General features: G+C 48.5%; 1 pseudogene; it reads right to left on the reverse strand.

Annotated features, from left to right (window-relative positions):
- Nucleotides 1-17587: 17587 nt before the first annotated feature.
- On the reverse strand, nt 17588-17705 carry LOC116463049 (5S ribosomal RNA; annotated as a pseudogene).
- Between the last annotated feature and the right edge of the window lie 1402 nt (nt 17706-19107).

Here is a 19107-nt window from a genome sequence, read left to right on the forward strand (position 1 = left end):
TTGGCACCAGTGGGCTTTAGAGCTACCAGGTCTCAGCCTGCAGAAACTAAATAATGAAGGGCTCAACACACAGTGGCAGTCTTTGGCTCATCTATATAACTCCGTGTGCATGTGCGTGTGTGTGTGTGTCTGCATGCGTGCACACTTGTCTGTCATGGCTTTCAAGCTAAGAAACTTCCAGAAAGTAAAACAGCAACTTTTAATGCTAAAAAATTAAAATATATTCCTATTCCTTCCCATGAGTTTTTTTGTATAGGTTCATGGATCTTCCACCGCAATCAGGATGCTGGACACTTTCAACACCGCCAAGCTCCCACTTGTTGGTATTTTATAACTCATCACTAGGTCCTTTTACCCCTGGACCTAACCCCTAGCAACCACAAATCTGTTCTCCATTTCTAAAGTACTGCTGTTTCAAAACTGTTGTGTAAATGGAACTATGCAACCATTTGGGATTGGCTTTTCTTGTTCAATAGGACCCCCTAGGAGATTCAACCATGCTGTGTGCATGGAGTTTGTTTGAGAAGTGTTCCATAGCATGCATACATGGTCATTTGGTTAACACTCACCTGTTGAAGGACATCTTGGGCTGAATCCAGATTTTGGGTATTACAAATAAAGCTGCTATGAACATTATGTATATGTTTTTGTGTGAATGGAAGTTTTCATTTCTCTAGGATAGTGCCCAGGGTCATACAGTAGTTACATGTTTAACTTTTTAAAGAAACTGCCTAATTGTTTTCTGGAGTGGCTTTATTTACCATTTGGCATTCCCAAGAGCATGAGTGACCCGGTTCTCCACATCCTCCCAAGCTTTTGGTATTGTCACTATTTTTTACTTTAGCCACTCTGATAGGTATATAGTGATAATCTTGTGGTTTTAATTTGCATTTCCTTAGTGGCTAATGACATCAGCTGTCTTTTCATGTACTTGTCAGTCATTCGTATACTCTGTTTAATGAAATGTCTTATGTTATTTGCTCATTCTCTGACTGGATTTTTTTTTAAGTGTTGAGTTTTGATAGTCTCTCTATGTTCTAGGTACTTGCCCTTTCTCAGATATGTGGTGTGAGGATATTTTCTTGCAGTCTGCAACCTGTCTTTTCGTCTTCTTTATGTGTGCTTTCACAGAACAAAGTTTTAAATTGTGGTGAGGTCTAATTTATCAGTTTTTCTTTTATGGATGATGCTTTGGGTGTCAAGTCTAAGAATTCATTGCCTAGCCCTAGATTCTGAAGATTTTCTATCATGTTTTTCCTGAAAGTTTTATTGAGTTGTTTTACATTTAAGTCCATGATCCATTTGTTGTCGTTTTGTTTGTTGGTTGGTTTTTGCTTTTGGAAAAGACTATCCTTCCATTGAATAGGTTTCACACTTTTGTCAAACATCACTTGTGCATATTTGTGTGGGTCTACTTCTGGGTTCTGTATTCTGTTCTGTTGATCTATGTGTCTATCCCTGCACAATGCCACAGTGTCTTGTTTACCATAGCTTTAATATCAAGTTACTCTCACTTTAGATTTCTTATTTCAAGATTGTTTACTATTCTAGTTCCTGTGTCTTTCCACATACATTTTAGGATAAATTTGTCTGCATTAAACCTTGCTGGGATTTTGATACAAATTACATTAAATCCATCAAACAATTTGAGAAATAATTGGCATCTTTACTATTTTAAGTCTTCCAATCCATGAACATGGAATGTCTCTTCATTTAAGTCTTCTTTGATTCCTTTCATCAGTATTTCATCCTGTAGATTCTGTAACTGTTTCATTAATTGCATGGCTAAGTATTCCATTTTCTTTGGAGTAACTGTAAATGGTATTGTGTTTTAAATTTTGCTTTCTGGACTTCGTCGTTAGTGTATAGAAATGTGATTGATTTTTGTGTGTTGATGTTGTATCCTGTGATTTTGCTGAACTCACTTGTTAATTCTAGGAGTTTCTGTGTGTGGTGTAGATTCCATGAGATTTTCCAAGTAGACAATTATGTCGTCTTCAAATATAGGTGGTTTTATTTCTTTCTCTCTGAACTTTTTGCTTTTTATTTCTTTTTCTTGCCTTATTGTAGTGGCTAGAACTCCTGGTTAGTACTATATTGAATAACAGTGGTGAGAATGAATATCTTTGCTTTACTCCTGATTTTAGGGAGAAAACATCAGGGTTTTCACCGTTAAGTATAACGTTAGCTATAGTTTTTGGGGTAGATATTCTTTAACAAGTTGAGGTAATTCCCCTCAATTCCTAATTTTCTAAGAGATTATAAAAAATTATAAATGGGTATTGGGATTTTGTCAAATGCTTTTTCTGCACCAATTGATATTATTATATAATTGTTCTTCTTTAGTTTGTTGATATGGTAAATTACATAGATGAAATTTCAAATGTTGAATCAGTTTTGCATCCATGAAGTAAATTCCATTTGGTCATGGTGTACAATTCTTTTTATACATTGTTGGATTTCTTTTTAGTTTTGTTGAGAAATTTTGCATCTACATCCATGAGAGATATTGAATTGCAGTTTTCTGTTTGATTTTGGTATCAGAATAATTCTGGTCTCATGAAATGAGTTGGGAAGTATTCCCTCCTTTTCTGTTTTCTGGAAGAGATTCGTACAATTGATGTTAATTCTTTAAATGTTTGACAGCATTCCCCAGTGAAATAATCTGGTTCTGGATATTTCTTTTTTGAGACACTTTAAAAGATGAATTCAATTTATTTGATGATTATACAGCTATTCAGATTGTCTATTTTGTCTTAGTGAGTTTTGGTACTTTATAGTTTTCAATGAATTCGTCCATTTCTTCTACGTTGTCAGATCTCTGAGTGTCAAGTTTTTCATAGTACTCCGTTATTATCTTTTTCATGACTGTAGGATCTTTGGTGATATTGATGATTTGTGTCTTCATTCCTTTTTGTTGGTCTTGCTAGAGGTTTATTAATTTCATTTTTTTAAGAATTGATTTTTTGTTTCATTCATTTTTCTAGTGTTTTTCTATGTTTCATTTCATTGACTTCTGTTCTTTATTTCCTTCCTTGTACTCACTATGAGTTTACTTTGCTCTTATTTTGCTAGTTTCTTGAGGGAAGAAACTTAGGTTATTAATTTGAGTTTATTGATTAGGTTATTTCTAACATGTTATAAATAATAAATACAAATATACATTGTGCTAATGTTATAAATAATAAATACAAATACAAATTATGCTATAAAATTTCCTCTCAGCATTGCTTTAGCTGCGTCACACAAATGTATTTTTAAAATTGCCTTTGAGACTTCCTCTTTGACTCATATTATTTAGAAGTGTGCTGTTTAATTTCCATGTGTACAAAGATTTTCTTATATTTTTGTTATTGATTCCATTATGGTCAAAGAGCACACTCTGTATTATTTCAATTTTCTTAAACTTGTTAAGATTTGTTTTATGGAACAGGATATGGCCTGACTTGGTGAATGTTTCATTTGGCTGCTTAGAAAATGTGCATTCTGGCACATTTGGATGTAGTATTCTACACATGTCAATTAGATCTTGTTAGTTGATTACATTGTTCACAATACTATATCTTTGCTGATTTTCTGTCTAGTAGTTCTATCAGTTGCTGAAAGGGGGATGTTATATCCCCAGCTATAATTGTGGCCTTATCTATTTTGTCTTTTAGCTCTATCAGTTTTTGCTTTATGTATTTTGAGGCTCTGTTGTGTCGTATATATTTGTTTAGGATCATTGTATCTTCCTGATGATTTGATCCTTTTCCCATTATGCAATATCTTTTTTTTTGCCTCTAGAAATTCTTTTTCTCTGAGGTATACTTTATCTGTTATTAATACAGCCACTCCCTTTAAAAAATTAATGTTTGCATGGTATGTCTTTTTCCATGCTTTTACTCTCAACCTGTGTACGTCATTGAATTTGAGGAGAGTTTTTTGTAAGCAGCATATAATTGGTTATTTTTCTTAAAAACTACTGCCTCAATCTCTATCTTTTGGTTGGAGTATTTAGACCATTTACATTTAAGGTAATATTGTGATATTAATACTTAAGTTTAACATTTAATGCACTATTTTCTATTTGTATTCTCTAGTTTTAGTTCCTCTTTTTCCCTTGTCTTGCCTTTGGACAGGTTATTTGAGCACCTTTTAGGATTCAATTTGACTCACTTATAGTGCTTTTCTGGGACTATATCTGTATAGTTTTTTAGTGCTTGCTTTGATATTATAATATACATGTGTGACTTGTAACAATAGTCTATTGGTGTCAACATCTTACCACTTTGAGTCAAGTGTAGAAACTTCACTTACATTTAGGTCCTTTTATCTTCCCCACACTAAATAGAATTGTCCTGGGTATAAAATGGTGTTATCATTTTTGCTTCAATCATTAAGTATGATGTATACAATCCATGAGAAAAAGGACAGCCTTTTACAACTATCCATATTTTTGCCCTTTCTATGTTTCCTTCTTTATTCCCTTTATTCCTTGTGCTCCAAAATTCCTTCTTTTTTCACTTATCTGTTTGAAGAACTTCCTTTACCCAATCTGTAATGATAGGTCTATTACAATAAGTTCTTTTGGTTATCCTTCTGCTAAGAATGTTTTAATTTCTCCTTCATTCCTGAAGTATAGTTTAATTGGACATACAATTCATGGTTGACGTTTATTTTCTTTCAACACTTGAAACAACATTGTGCTACTTCTTTGTACTCTCCCCTATTTCAGATAAAAAAATCTAGTGTCATTTGAGTTGGTATTCCCTTATAGGTATCTTCCCTCACTGCTTTCAAAATTTTTATTTGTCTTTAGTTTTCAAAAATTAAGGTGTGTCTTGGTGTGAAATTCTTTGGGTTTATCCCGTTTGGTTTTTGTTCAGCTTCTTGGCTCTGGAGATTTGTCTCTGTTGCTGTTGCCTAATTTGTAGCCTCACTCTTTCTCCTCTCCCTCTGGTACTTCACTGATATAAATGTTGGATCTTTCATCACAGTCCTACAGGCTTCTGAAATTCTGTTTATCTTTTCTTTCTGATGTTTAGATTGAGCAAATTCTATTTTTTTGTTTCATTTATCTGATTCCGTCTTCTATAATCTCCATACTACTATTGAACCTATCCAGCAAGATTTGTATTTGTTATTACATTAAACATTATTACATTTATTTCTTATTACATATTTCTAATTTCCATTTGGTTCTTTTTTTTTTTTTTTTTTTGAGATAGAGTCTCGCTCTGTCCCCCCAGCTGGAGTATGGTGGCACAATCTCAGCTCACTGCAACCTCTGCCTCCTGGGTTCAAGCAATTCTCCTGCCTCAGCTTCCCAAATAGCTGGGACTACAGGCATGCACCACCGCACCCACCTAATTTTTGTATTTTTAGTAGAGATGGGGTTTCACCATGTTGGCCAGGCTGGTCTTGAACTCCTGACTCAGGTGACCCACCCGCCTCATCCTCCCAAAGTGCTGGGATTATAGGCAGAAGCATTTTAGTTTTTTGATATGGAGTCTTGTTTTGTCCCCCAAGCTGAAGTGCAGTGGCGCGATCTCGGCTCACTGCAACCTCTGCCTCCCGGGTTCAAGCAATTCTCCTGCCTCGGCCTCCTGAGTAGCTGGGACTATAGGCACGTGCCACCATGGCTGGCTAATTTTTGGATTTTTAGTAGAGTTGGGGCTTCACCTTGTTGGCCAGGCTGGTCTTGAACTCCTGACCTCATGATCTGCCCGCCTTGGCCTCCCAAAGTCCTGGGATTACAGGCATGAGACCACGCACCCAGCAGACAGAAGCATTTTTATTTTTATTTTGAGACAGAGTCTCACTCTGTAGTCCAGGCTGGAGTGCAGTGGTGTGATCTTGGCTCACTGCAACCTCTGCCTCCTGGGCCCAAGTGATCTTTCCACCTCAGCCTCCCGAGTAGCTGGGCCTCCAAGGTGCATGCCACCACACCCGGCTAATTTTTGTATTTTTTGTAGAGGTGGGGTTTTGTCAGGTTGCCCAGGCTGGTCTTGAACTCTGGACCTCAAGTGATCCACCTGCCTCAGCCTCCCAAAGTGCTGGAAATACAGGCATGAGCCACAGTGGCCTGGCCTGAAGCATTTTTATAATCTCTGTTTTAAAATCCTTGTCAGATAATTCCAACATCTGACTCATCTTAGTGTTGGTGTTAATTGTCTCTTCTCACTCAAGTTGTGATTTTTTTTGTGTGTGTGTGGTTCTTGGTATGATAGATGATTTTTTATTGTATCTTGGACATTTTTTCTATGACACATTAGGAGACTCTGGGTCTTATATAAATCTTTTATTTTAGCATGCAGTCACGCTGTTTAGGTTTGGCATGCGGTCTACTTCTATCAGTTGTGGTTCGAATGTCACTTCAAAGCCTTTGTGCTGTGACTTTGGTCTGCCTGGTTTATCTGGCACTGCTGAGGCTCCCACTGGTCTCTGCTGATGCTGCCTGTGGGGTGGAAGAAGTTTCTCTAGGTTGGGTTACCCAGTGTTTCTTTGGGGAGGGAGGAGTGACACCACCACTCTACTGGTGCCCTCTGGATGTCCAGGTGTCTCTGGGTTGGGGTGGAGAGTCTTGGACCAAAAGGCCCCTAGATTGGGCCACCTGCTGCAGCTGGGCCCCTCACGGGCCTGCCCAGTTGTTGCTGGTTAGGGAAGGAGGAAGAGCCTCTGTGGACTAAGCTGCCTACGGTAGCCTCTCATGCTGGCTCTGCCTGTCACCTGCCCTGGCATCTCTCAGGGAAAAAGGGAAGTCTCAGCCTCATGAGGAACAGAGCATCTCCTTTGCCTCTTATTCTGATGGGTCTTGTAATCCATCACTCTTGCTGTTGGTGTTGGGCTTACCAGAGATGCACACACGTGCGGGTGTGTTTGTATAGGGGACTCCCACTGAGTCTGGGGGAGGTATAGCCCACCTGGGCTACCTTCTGTTGCTCGCTGGGATTGGGAAACGCTGAGCCTGGGTGGCTGTCTCCTGTTGGGTGGTGGATGCAAGACCCCCTGCCATGGTGCCGTTCTTCAGTCCCGGAGTACCAGACCAGTTTAGTTTCTTCTACCTTTTTCAGAGACCTCCTTTGGTAGCTTGTCTCTTGCACAATTTCCCAAGCCCCAAGTGAACTTGGTGAGAGGAGTAGGGGAAGTGGGTCCTGAACTATCTCCATTGAACACCATCGCCTTTGTTCCAGTACTCTCTTCCTTGGCCCTGCCACAGATAAACGTATGAGGTGGCAGGAAATGAGACAGTGGGGTGAAAGTCAAGGAGAATTGACTTAGGAGACCCAGATGTGACTTTGCTCCTAGCTCTGTTAGGACAACGAATTCTCTTTTCAACTCTGGTCTTGATGGGGTTCAGGATATGCTACCCTGAAGTGTGAAATCTTGGCATTTGAGGAAGCAGCAGAACCAGGAAGGTCTCTCTGACTCCCTCGACACCTTTCTCCCCTAAAGCAGGTCATAAAACCTAGGATGTTCTGACCTTCCCCTGAAGTAGGTCACAAGTCCCTCACTGGAGACGTACTCTCCTTATACCTAGAGGAAAGGAACTTCCCTATCTCTGAAGACACAGGTTGACAGAGAAGAAACTAAACAGACCGGCCTTGCTGACCTCCCCCAGGTTATTGCCAGAGATTACACTTCTCCATGACCACCCACTTCATCAGACCTAGCAAAAAGTACACAGGCTTCCCTGCTTCAGTCTGCCTTTCCTTATAAAGGCTCCTGTGTCAGGTAAAACTTAGATTAAAAACACATGTGTGCTTTTCTCTTGCTGATCTGTCTTTTATTACAGGGGCCTTAGCCATGAACCTATCAGTGGGTGAAGAAAATATATTTTTCCCCCCTACAGCCATATTTCTTCATCCATAAAATGAAAAGAGAGGGGTTGAGCAAGGTGACCTTGAAGACCTTCCCAGTGAGGATGTCCTGGATGGGTGATGCTGTGTGGTGTCTCTGTGCCAAGGATGGTGTCCTTAGTGGGTGCAAGTCCAGGGAGCAGGAGTGAGGGGCAGGGAGTGAACCACGTTGGAGCAAGAGCCCACAGGAGGGTGACCCACTGAGCTGCAGCCCCTGAGAAGCTCCATCCAGGCCTCGGGGCAGGGAGAAGGAAAGAAGGGAGGAGGCATTTGCCCACTGGTCCCGCGTGCCCCTAGGTAAAGGTCTGTCCTGTAGGATGTTAGCCCACTGCTTCTCTGGGCTGCACACGTGTGCAGATGCCTGGGGCTCCCCAGGGATGTTAACAGCGAAGCTCAGTGGCAGGGAGACGTGGGGGTGAGGGCAGGGGGCTAGGCACTTCATTCTCATCTGTGAAGTTGGTTAGAGACCACACATGGAGTGGAGCAAGAGGCGGGCCAGGCAGGGAAGATCTGAAGCAGTGTCCTGGGCACTCTCCTCAGTGTCAGCGGCACTCATGCAAAGCATTGTGCTATATATAAATGACTCAATTATTGCTGGTCTGCTGCTTCAGCATTCAGGCATACCTGGCCCTCTTTTTACTGACTATGACCCATGGAGCAACTGGCTCCCAGTTCCGAGGTGGTGGAGGCAGGGCACTGCCCCCAGCATGGCGTCCTTCACGCATGGCTGGCAGATGGTGCCGTTTCCGGGCCATCCTGGCAGTTCCCCATTGCAGGAGCCCCTTCGGTCTGTCACGCTAGTCCTCTGACGTGGAGCTGTCTGTGTGCACTTGGGCGCCGGCCCTCCCCTCTGCACCGAGCTGCCCGGGGCTGGCTCCTCACCTGCCCAGCACTCACATGCATGGTAGCTGCACCCCAAATACTTGTTCAGTGAAGTATTGGGGGTGCAGCATCTGAAATATCACCGCTAGTGCCTCATTTCTGCTGGGTTTCAAGGGCATCCCCATGAGTCCTGGGATGTGGGCTGATTGCTGAGACGAAGACCAGTGCGAGCAGTTGGTGACAAATCCTGGAGTCACAGGGAAGACATGTGCCTGGTAACTGTGCCAGTCTGCAGCGAATCAAGGAAAAACAATTTTTTTTTTTGGCTTCTGGCAAGTGGTGCTGGTTCAGGCTATGGTTCCAATTAAGACATATGGTGGAACTAACGAATATCTTCCACTGTACATTGTCGGCCAAATTTAGTATGGAGAGGATGTGAGGTTTTCTTTGATGATGATGATACCAGTAGCTCTCATCTCCTAAGCACCTACTAGGTGTCAGATCGTGGCCACGTTGTTACCTTTTGTTCTCACTGCAACGCCTAGGGTAGGCATTATCGCTCCATCCCGTTGGCTCTGACTGGGAGTTTGGAAGTTCCTTTATTCATGTGGAAGGTGGGGCCTGGGTCCTCTTGGTTGAACTGAACACTGGCCATAGGTGAGGCCTGTGTGAGTGGTGTGTTGCACCAGGGAGGGGTGTGGAGGGGTGAGGGTGGGAGGCAGGAGCGCCAGGAGTTGGGGCCCCATTGGCAGAGCAAGACGCAGCCCCCTAGGACCCATAGGAAATGGAGAGCCTGGCATCAGCCTGGCCCCAGGCAGTCCCACGTCCACCAGCTGAGCCAGTTCTTAGAGTCTGGAGAACCTGGGTTTTAGTCCCCTTGGTCAAATCCATGGGGCTTTGTAGGGCATCTACCAGAGGCCTGAAGCCAGGCGAGGCCCAGAGGAGGGGAGAGTGGAGGACGGGAGTGGTGCTGGACAGGTGCCCCTGGCCCCGCCCGAGGAGCTCTGAGCTCAGTGGTCTGTGTGGCAGGAAATTAGGGTTGAGGCAGATGACTCCCAAGGGCTGATGTTGTATGACAGGGAGGTCATCTGCTGCAGGCATTGGTGGGCTGGAAAGGCAGCCAGGGGCTGGGGCTGGCTGATGTGGGTGGCTGGGCAGGCCGGCATCACGTGAGTTCCTAGGTCTGTCCTTTCTTTCTTTCTTTCTTTCTTTCTTTCTTTCTTTCTTTCTTTCTTTCTTTCTTTCTTTCTTTCTTTCTTTCTTTCTTTCTTTCTTTCTTTCTTTCTTTCTTTCTCTCTCTCTCTCTCTCCCTTCCTTCCTTCCTTCCTTCCTTCCTTCCTTCCTTCCTTCTTTCTTTCTTTCTTTTCTTTCTTTCTTTCTTTTCTTTCTTTCTTTCCTCCCTCCCTCCCTTCCTTCCTTCCTTCTTTCTTTTTTTTTTTTTGAGATAGAGTTTTGCTCTTGTTGCCCAGGCTGGAGTGCAATGGCATGATCTTGGCTCACCGCAACCTCCGCCTCCCAGGTTCAAGTGATTCTCAGCCTGAACCTCCCGAGTAGCTGGGATTACAGGCAGGTGCCACCACACCTGGCTAATTTTTTTTTAGTAGAGATGGGGTTTCTCCATGTTGGTCAGGCTGGTCTCAAACTCCTGACCTCAGGTGATCTGCCCGCCTCGGCTTCCTAAAGTGCTAGGATTACAGGTGTGAGCCACTGCGCCTGGCCTTCTGGTCTTACTAGTTTTTCAAGAGAAGTCAGAAACCCCCCTCATTTTATATGGTATTTACTGAGTTTCAAATGTTGATAAGTAATTAACAAACAAACAAAAAACCCACTGTAGGGTTAAACAAGACCCTTTGCTGGATGGATGTCCTGTGGGTGTCAGTGTGTGCGTCTGGTGCTGGTGGCTTCATGTCCATACATTGTGAAGCCAAATCCTGAAGAGCAGGGGCTGTGGGCACCTGGACTGGCACTGCCTCCTGGTGCCCATTTCCTGGTACCCATCTCCTGGCACCTACCTCCTGGTGCCCATCTCTGTCCCCCGCCACCCTGTGCCATCCCCCAGTGTGGAGCACTGCCTGGTCTGAGGAGGCCGTCTGCTAACCACTCCCGAGGACATGGCTGCTCTCCACGCGGCTCCGTGACTGTCCTGCAGGGGTCTGTCACTTCGTGTTGCACAAGCGGGTGTGTGAGTGTGTGAATGTGATTGTGTGTGTGTATGAGTGTGGGCGTGAGGTGTAAGTGTGAGTGTGGACACCTGCATATGAGAGAGGGCCCGTGCACGGGGCAAGTTGGAGTGTGAGGTGTGAGCATGAGTGGGTGTGTGTATGATGGAGTGCATGCATGTGTGCCTGTGTGTGTGAGCGAGCATTGTGCCAAATCTCCTCAGAGTCTAGGGTGCTTTGCAAGCTGAGCACCTTGGCTCCAAACCTCAGGGGGCAGGACAGCTGCTTCTCCACTGTGATTCCCTCTGTTCCTCTCCAAAATGCTCTCCCCACAACGAAGGGGCCTGAGCCCTTCCCTGTCTCTGGGGTCAGGTTCGGGCCTGGGCTCCCAGCACTTCTGTCTGGACCACTGGTTCCTGGGGCTCTGAGCCACTGTGTCAGAAGCTCGACTGCGCTGTGGAGAGGCCCAAGATCACCAGAAGAGGGAGGGGAGCCTGCCATCCCCACCCATGTGCCGGGTATGAGAGTGGGCACGTTCTGGACCTCCAGGCCAGCTGTGCTGCAGGCTGAGCCCCACAGAACGACCCCCATCGCCCAACGTCACGTCACACCAAGCAGAAGAATCGCCCAGCTGAGTCCTGCTCCAACTCTGACCCCCTGGGCAGTGAGATATGATCATATGGTGTGTTTTAAGCCACTACATCTTGGGATGGTTTGTAAAATAGCAGCAGATAAGCAGAATGATCAATTCCTTTAATATTTCCCAAATGGTAATGTGTCATGTTTGGTAAAGGGTTTCTTTCAGGCTGCTTCAAATTAGAAAGAACCATGTCAGCAAACTGTGACAATAAAAAAAAGCAGCAGCCCGAATCCCAGTGAGACACAGGCTAGCTCATTCATTTAGATTCAATTCTAATGATGATGACTTATTTTTCCCCTGTTAGCAGCATCACTGGTAACTAAAGTTAGCCTTGGCTCAAAAATCAATGTATTATTTTAGAGCCCAAAGCAGGCAGGGAGTGAGCTGATGACTGACAGGAGGGCTGCAGGGCCTGTGGGTTCCAGGCCTCTCTCTCCTCCGCTGCTGCCTCCTGGGTAGCTGTGTGGAGCTGGCGGCCAGTAGCCCTGGGGATGAGCAGGAGCCCCCAGCAGGCTTTCCACCTTCTTGGCCACGCTTTCCTTGATGTAGTGAGGCACACGTGTCAGCCAGCTCTCTTGGTGGTGTGGGCTGACTTGTGCTTGTCCCCCGAAACTCCTATACTAAAGTCCTCACCCCCAGGAACTCAAAAAGTGACCTTATTTGGACCTAGGGTCCTTACAGAGGTGGCCAAGGTAAAATGAGCCCTAATCCAACCACTGGAGTCTTTACAAGAGGAGATGAGGACACACACAGGGAGGTGACACGAAGACACAGGACATCTGCAAGACACAGGGAGAGGCCAGGGACAGAGTCTTCCCTCATAGCCCTCAGAGGGGACTTTGATTTAGGACTCCTGGCCTCTAGAGCTGTGAGACAACAAAGCTGGGGTGTTGAAGCCCCCTGGTGTGTGGCACTTTGTTCCGGCAGCCGGAGCTGACCAGGACACCTGGTGCGTTCATGCTGATCACAGCTGCATGTGTGGGGGCAGCCATGAGCTTGCCTGGCCGAATGCCTGGGTGCTCCTGTGTGGTTGCCTGCTGCCCCCACCACGGCTTTCCCCATGTCACAGCAAGGTAGGCTGTGCACGCTTGTCCCAGGCTGGACTCTGCACCTCCCCAAAGAAGGCTGTTTGGGGCCACCTCCACTCTGTCCAGTGACCCTTCACTTCTTTTGTGGCACTTTTGTGCTTTGTGGCTTCATTCCTATGAGGTGGGGGTCCCACCATGGGGACAACCAGGAATGACACTCCAGCTGGGTCCTTGGTTGCCCCACTTCTGAGTCTCACCGGTGAGAAACCCCCAAGCTGGAGTAGCCCCATGAATTCAAAATTGAAGCCCCTAGCAACTGTCAGCGGCTCCCCACAAGCTTTGTTCCAAGACACGATGGTCCTGCCCTGGCTCAAGGGAGCAAACTCAGAGGTGCCGTGTAGAGGAGACTCCTGGCCGGCCTCAAGATAGTGCAGCGCAGCCAGCAGAGACTTCAGGGAGGCAGGCCCCAGTGAGCAAGGAGCGGGCCCCACCCAGATGGCCCCAGAGTCCCTGGGGAGCTGCGGAAGTCCTGGTGGAGGAAGAGGGCAGCTGAGGTCAGAAGGGGAGAGGGGAGGCTGGGCAGCAGCCCTGCTGCATTCCTGGGACCTGACGGTGATGGTCACACAGCGGCTCCAGGAAGCAGATTCTGAGAGGGTGTACTGGGCACAGCGGCTCCAGGAAGCAGATTCTGAGAGGGTGTACTGGGCAGGACGACTTTAGGGGATTATCTTGGCATCAAGCAGGGGCGGGAAGGGGTAAGTTGGGATGCCAAGCAGACCTATTTTAGCCTTGGCTGATGGCCAGGGAGCAGTGGGCAGAGTGGCCCACGGAGGCTTCCCCTGGTGGGCGAAGAAGGCCCTTGGGTGTGGGCTGCCTGGGGAGGCGGCCTTGGCCGGCAGCTCTGCAGCTGAGGCAGACCCCACGGTGGCCGGCAGCCCTCCCAGCAGCCTGGTGACCACTGGGACTTTACTGCTCCTCAGGACCCCTTGGATGTGCCCCCCCTCCACCCCAGCCTTTCATGCCTGGTACTCATGGGCCCCAGGGGAGCCCATCACATGCTGGCACGTGGGTCCCACCAGTTCTCATCCGGCACCTGCTTCCTTTGCCTTTCCCCTCCCCTTGGGCTCTGGCCAGCTCCAGAGATGCCCACACAGCCACAGCCTCAAGAGCTTGTTCAGCTGTGTGGAGCTAGTGCACGGTCATGGGGCCTGCTGGGCCCTGTGTCCTGCCTGTCCCTGCCCTGCCTGCCTACCCTGGAGCACAGCCCGTCCGGCTGGGCAGTCCCTTGGCGGGCAGCCGTGCAACGTGTTCCCAGCCCTTGGTGCTGGCCCTCGGGGCCCATGGCCTCAGCCTGGTACGCCTGTCATGACTGCCTCGCTCATCTGTCCCCTTCCGAGTGTGTCCACTGCCTAGGCTGCTGCTGTTGGGGCTGCTCCTGGCTGGGCCAGGCAGGTTCCAGGAAGTGGAGCCTGGGGAGCTGGGAACAGAGGCTGTGATGCCAAAGGCAGAGGCGGCAGGAGTGGGAGCAGCCTTCAGAGGCGCAGAGATGGGCAGAGGCCACCGAGGAGCACCACCTCTCAGGGCTGGACCACGTGCCGGGCCACGCGTTGACCTCTCTCCAAGCAGCTCCTGTCTCGCTGCCCCTGAGCCCTGGGGTGTGGTTCAGGACAGGCCACCTGCGCCTCTCCCCATAGGCAGGGCCACCCAGACCTGCAGTGGTGGCAACTCCATCCCAGTCAGAGGCCTGGTGAGTCCCAGGGAGCTGTCCAGGGGACGCCACTGCCCCCTTGGTCAGTTCAGCCATCATAGGGTGGCACCGGGGGCCCCTCCAGCCAGGACCTCAGCCCCTCTCATTATCTTCCTAGTGCTCTTCCTGCTGTCTGTGGTCTTTGCTGTTTTTTTGTCTCTTGAATTTCCCTGACATTCCCTGCTCCTCTGTGCTTGGGGTTCACAGTCTGGAGGGGCCTTCTGTGGCTGGGCGCTGCTGGTGGGCACTGACGAGGGGTGTGTGAACGCAGCCTGGTTGAGGCCTGGGCAGGGAGCTGCTAGATTTGGCCTCGTGCTCTCTCTTGGGCGTTCCCCTTCCCTCTCCCCAATCCTTATCTCGGTTTTCCCCCACCCAGTAACCAACTCATTAGCAGTCCATTTCATGGACAAGGTGACCTTCTCACACAGAGGGCAAGAGCCCCCCAACCTCCCAGGAGCACAGAGCAGGAGCTGAGGCTGAGGCTGGCGTGGGGAAAAGCACCTCCTGAGGGCAGTTTGCTCCAGGGAGCAAGAAGGAACTGGAGGGGGGATTCCTGGGTCTCATCCGGAAAAGGTGCAGGCCAAGGTGAGGAGGGGCTTTGAGGGGAAGGCCCCGGGTGAGAATCTGCCCTGGGGTGCCCTTGAACCTGCAAACCATGGTTCCTTCCCAGAGAGGCCGAGGCTTTACTTATGTGGCCCCAAATTGGCAACTACTTAAGGTCCACTTTAGGGGAATGGCTGTCTAAATTATGGAGTGTTTGGAATGAATGCCCCTCAGCCATTCAAAGGTTTACTAAACATATGAATCCACGTGATAAAATGCTCGTCCTAGAAGCTTAAGTACAAAGAGAGGCTACAAAATGGCCCCTGCCCCGCCCCCCAATTCTTGCAATTTTGCTTTGTAAACAAACAGAAGTTATGCAGAGAAAAAAGGCTGGAGGAAGTACTAGACCAATGTGGGAACAGTGAGTTTATGAGTTATTTACATTTTTCCTTTCCTTACAGTGAGTTTTTGCGTTATTTACTTTTTTCTTTTCTTTTTGCCCTTGGGAATCACTGTGTAATGTGGGCAGCTGATTAGAATGAAGGTGAGGCAGCCAGGGAGAGGTTTACTAAACCTATGAATTAACACAAAAAAGCAGACTACAAAAGCATGCCCTATTCTTGGAATTTTGCTTTGTAAAAAGCAGAAGTTATCTTAGTGGGGTAGGTGGGCCCTGAGGGTGCAGAGGAAGAAGCTTAGGAGTTACAGCCTCCTTGGGGGCAAATCCAAGTCAGGAGGAGGATTTTTTTTCAGAGGACTGTCTCCATTTCCGGAGTGGAGTCGGGCAGATGCTCCCCATACCCCTGCTCTGGTTCCCTGATAGAAGCAGTGCAGGAAAAAGTGCAGTAGCTGCCGGCCCGGGGCCCTCCCTTCTCTCCAGAGGTGGCCTGGCTGGGTCTAGTCCCTACTGGGTGATTTCTCAGCAGGAGCAAGGCAAGGTTCTTGTGGCCCCTGTGGCCTCTCATGTGTAGTCAGAGTAGAAACCTGCTGACTTAGCTGGCACCCTCCTGTTACCGGAAAGGGGTCCCGATCCAGACTCCAAGAGAGGGTTCTTGAATCTTGCACAAGAAGGAATTTGGAGTGAAGTGAAAGCAAGTTTATCAAGTAAGTAAAGGAATAAAGAATGGCTACTTCATAGGCAGGGCAGCCCCTGAGGGCTGCTGGTTGCCCATTTTTATGGATATTTCTTGATGATGTGCTAAACAAGGGGTGGATTATTCATGCCTCCCCTTTTGAAACCACTCAGGGTAACTTCCTGGCGTTGCCATGGCATTTGTGAACTGTCATTGCGCTGATGGGAGTGTAGCAGTGAGGATGACCAGAGGTCACTCTCGTCACCATCTTGGTTTTGGTGGGTTTTGGCCGGCTTCTTTACTGCAGGCTGTTTTATCAGCAAGGTCTTTATGACCTGATATTTTGTGCTGACCTCCTATCTCATCCTGTGACTTAGAATGCCTAACCATCTGGGAATGCAGCCCAGTAGATCTCAGCCTTATTTTACCCAGCCCCTGTCCTATTCAAGATGGAGTTCCTCTGGTTCACATGCCTCTGACGCTCCTGCGGATGCTGCCAGGGGGCGTGATGTCCTGCCTGCCTGGCCTGCGGCAGCTCTGCATGGGGCTTCATCTGAGGTCTGGTGCTGGAGAGTTGAGGGGGACACAGGATGGCAGAAGGGAGCGGGTGCAGGGTGGGCTTCCAACACCTCATCCAGTGGCCATCTCGGGGCAGGGTTCGATGCTGCTGGTGCCTGACCCTAGTTCATGAGATGAGTGAGGAATGACTGAACGCTGTCTGGGAGCCTTGGGCAGACATTTGCTTTTGGCTGAGGCTGGCACTGCTGAATGATGCAGTCAGTGTGGCCCCAGGGTGGCCACCCTAACTCCCCAGAGTCTACCCTCCTACCCCTGCTTCTGCAGTTAGGACCTCTCTGGGCTGTTCTTGGGGCACTGGGGAGTTCTTCTCCTGGCAGGCAGGCCCTGATGTGAGCATGAAGCTGCATGACCATCAGTGACTCCCCAATTCTCTTCCTCGCCTCCCCTCCTCTGGCCCTTCCCTCACCACATGACTGCATTTCCGGGATGCCCAAAGCTCCCTAGCACAATCCCTTTCCTGCTCTGTCTTCCCGTGAAGCTGCCCCGTGCATGGTGCTCTCGTGAAGACACTCGGATGCAGGAGTCACTCTGTGTCTTCAGATGAGCGCTGGGTTTGTGCAGCAGAGTCTGGCCCCTCTGCCTGGCAGTGGCACCATCTGCTCCTAGTCCCTCAGGCCTGCAAAGCTCTCATAGAGAGCCCGTCTGGCCTGGGCCTCCCCCTCTTCTCTGCCAGGGCTCAGAGGGAGGTGGTGCAAGGGCCAGGTGGCACCCACCTGCTCCCCTGTCTGTCACCACCAGGCAGCCCCCCACCAAGCCCCCGCTGTGGGAAGCTTGAGGGTGGCTGATATGGCCAGGCGGGGGTGGTGGTCACTGGGCTGTTTGCTGATGATACTCCCAGGTCTCCCCTTTTGGGGATGTGGAAGGGGACCCATCCTGGTTTCCCTGTGGTTGGCTGGGGCAGAGTAACTGGTTCTGGCTTCGATGGTAGCGAAGTGATGAGTTGAGAGTGGCCTCCAGGCTGGGCACTTAATTTCTAATGTGAGGCCTCTCAAAATTCTTTCTGCCTTTTCTACTAATCAGCCAAATTCCAGAGGAGAGACCCCAAACTCTAGACTTGGCATGACGGAACATGTAGGGGAGCCCTGCCCTTCTCGTGGGATTCAGTGTGAGCAATGCTGCATCTCTGATTTCTTTTCTATTTTTATTTTTTACAAAAGCCTACAGCACCCAATATTCTCGGGTGGTCTCCCATCCAAATACTAATCAGGCACAACCCTGTTTAGCTTCTGAGATCACACGAGATCAGGCATGTTCAGGATGGTATGGCACAGACCGTATCTCTGATTAAGTCACTACAGTGAGGTTGTGGACTGTCTCAGGGCAGGAAAGCTGATCTTGACTGACACAGGCCCTGTGGAAAATGCCTCTTGTTCAGAAAGAAGGAGCTGCTCCTGTCTAGAGGAGCCCTGGTGATTCATGTGGTGCAACCCTTTACAGCAGGGGAAACTGAGGCCCAGAGCGGGAAGGATGGAGTCTCAGGTCACAGAGCCAGTCGGTTGGTGCCACAGCTGAGAGGCGATTGCTTGTCTCATTGGTATCTTCTTTGTTGAGTCACATCGCTTCCAGAGACTGGATTTGGGGAAATGCTTCCAAAGCAGAACAGAAAAACAATGGCCCAACTTTGGGGTGAGGGAGAGTTAATAAAGAGAATTTTTATTAACACTCATTTTCAACCTTAGCCTGAGGCCAAGAAGACCATCCTGCTGTTATCATTGAGGCTGCAGGCTTCCTGGCAGGGGCGTAGCTGGGTCGGCCCCTGGAAGCATTTGAACAAAGTTTGCAGCCTTCTCTGAAGAGCACACTGAGGTCCCTGGGAGACCAGCCAGGGGAAGAAACGGGCTGGTGCTGGCTAGGCCCTTTCTGGACAGGCTCGCATTGCCGCATGTAGGTTATATTAGCCTTGTCTTGTTCTTTTTTTTTTTTTTTTGAGACGGAGTCTCATTCTGAGCCCAGGCTGGAGGGCAGTGTTGTGATCTCAGCTCACTGCAACCTCCACCTCCCAGGTTCAAGCGATTCTCTTGCCTCAGCCTCCCGAGTAGCTGGGATTACAGGCACGTGCCACCACACCCGGCTAATTTTGGTATTTTTAGTAGAGATGGGGTTTCACCGTGTTGGCCAGGCTGGTCTCGAACTCCTGACCTCAAGTGATCCACCCTCCTCGGCCTCCCAAAGTGTTCAGGGATTACAGTAGTGAGCTACCAAGCCTGGCCAGCCTTGTCTTGTTCTAAAGGCGAGTGCATGGAGGTTTGCAAACATCGACTTGTCCAGGGTCACACAGCTGGTAGGTGATGGAGCTGGGTTTGAATGTGGGTGGTGTGGCCCTAGGACTGGTTCCTGGAGCTGTCAGCTGCAGCCCGGCTCAGCATCCAGATTTTGTCACCTTTTAGCTGTGTGTCCGTGGGTGTTGCCTCACCTCTGAGGTTGTTTCCTTGCCCCTGAGGTGGATCCTAGGCCTGCCATCTTGACGTTCCCATGAGTTTTGCAGACAATGTGTGTGAATGCTGGTTAGGGCCAACGCAAGGCAGGCAAGGCTCATGCAGGTAGAGTCCTGGGAGTTCCTCTAGCACAGAACCTCTTGGAGATCTGCTTCTTCCACCCTCGGGCCAGCATGGGTGCCTCAGCCCACACCCAGCAGTTTCCCCGGAAGAGAAGCTCAATTTCCCCGAGGCTTTGGC

The sequence above is a fragment of the Hylobates moloch genome, unplaced genomic scaffold (assembly GCF_009828535.3).
Source record: "Hylobates moloch isolate HMO894 unplaced genomic scaffold, HMol_V3 SCAFFOLD_24, whole genome shotgun sequence".
Lineage (NCBI taxonomy): Eukaryota > Metazoa > Chordata > Mammalia > Primates > Hylobatidae > Hylobates > Hylobates moloch.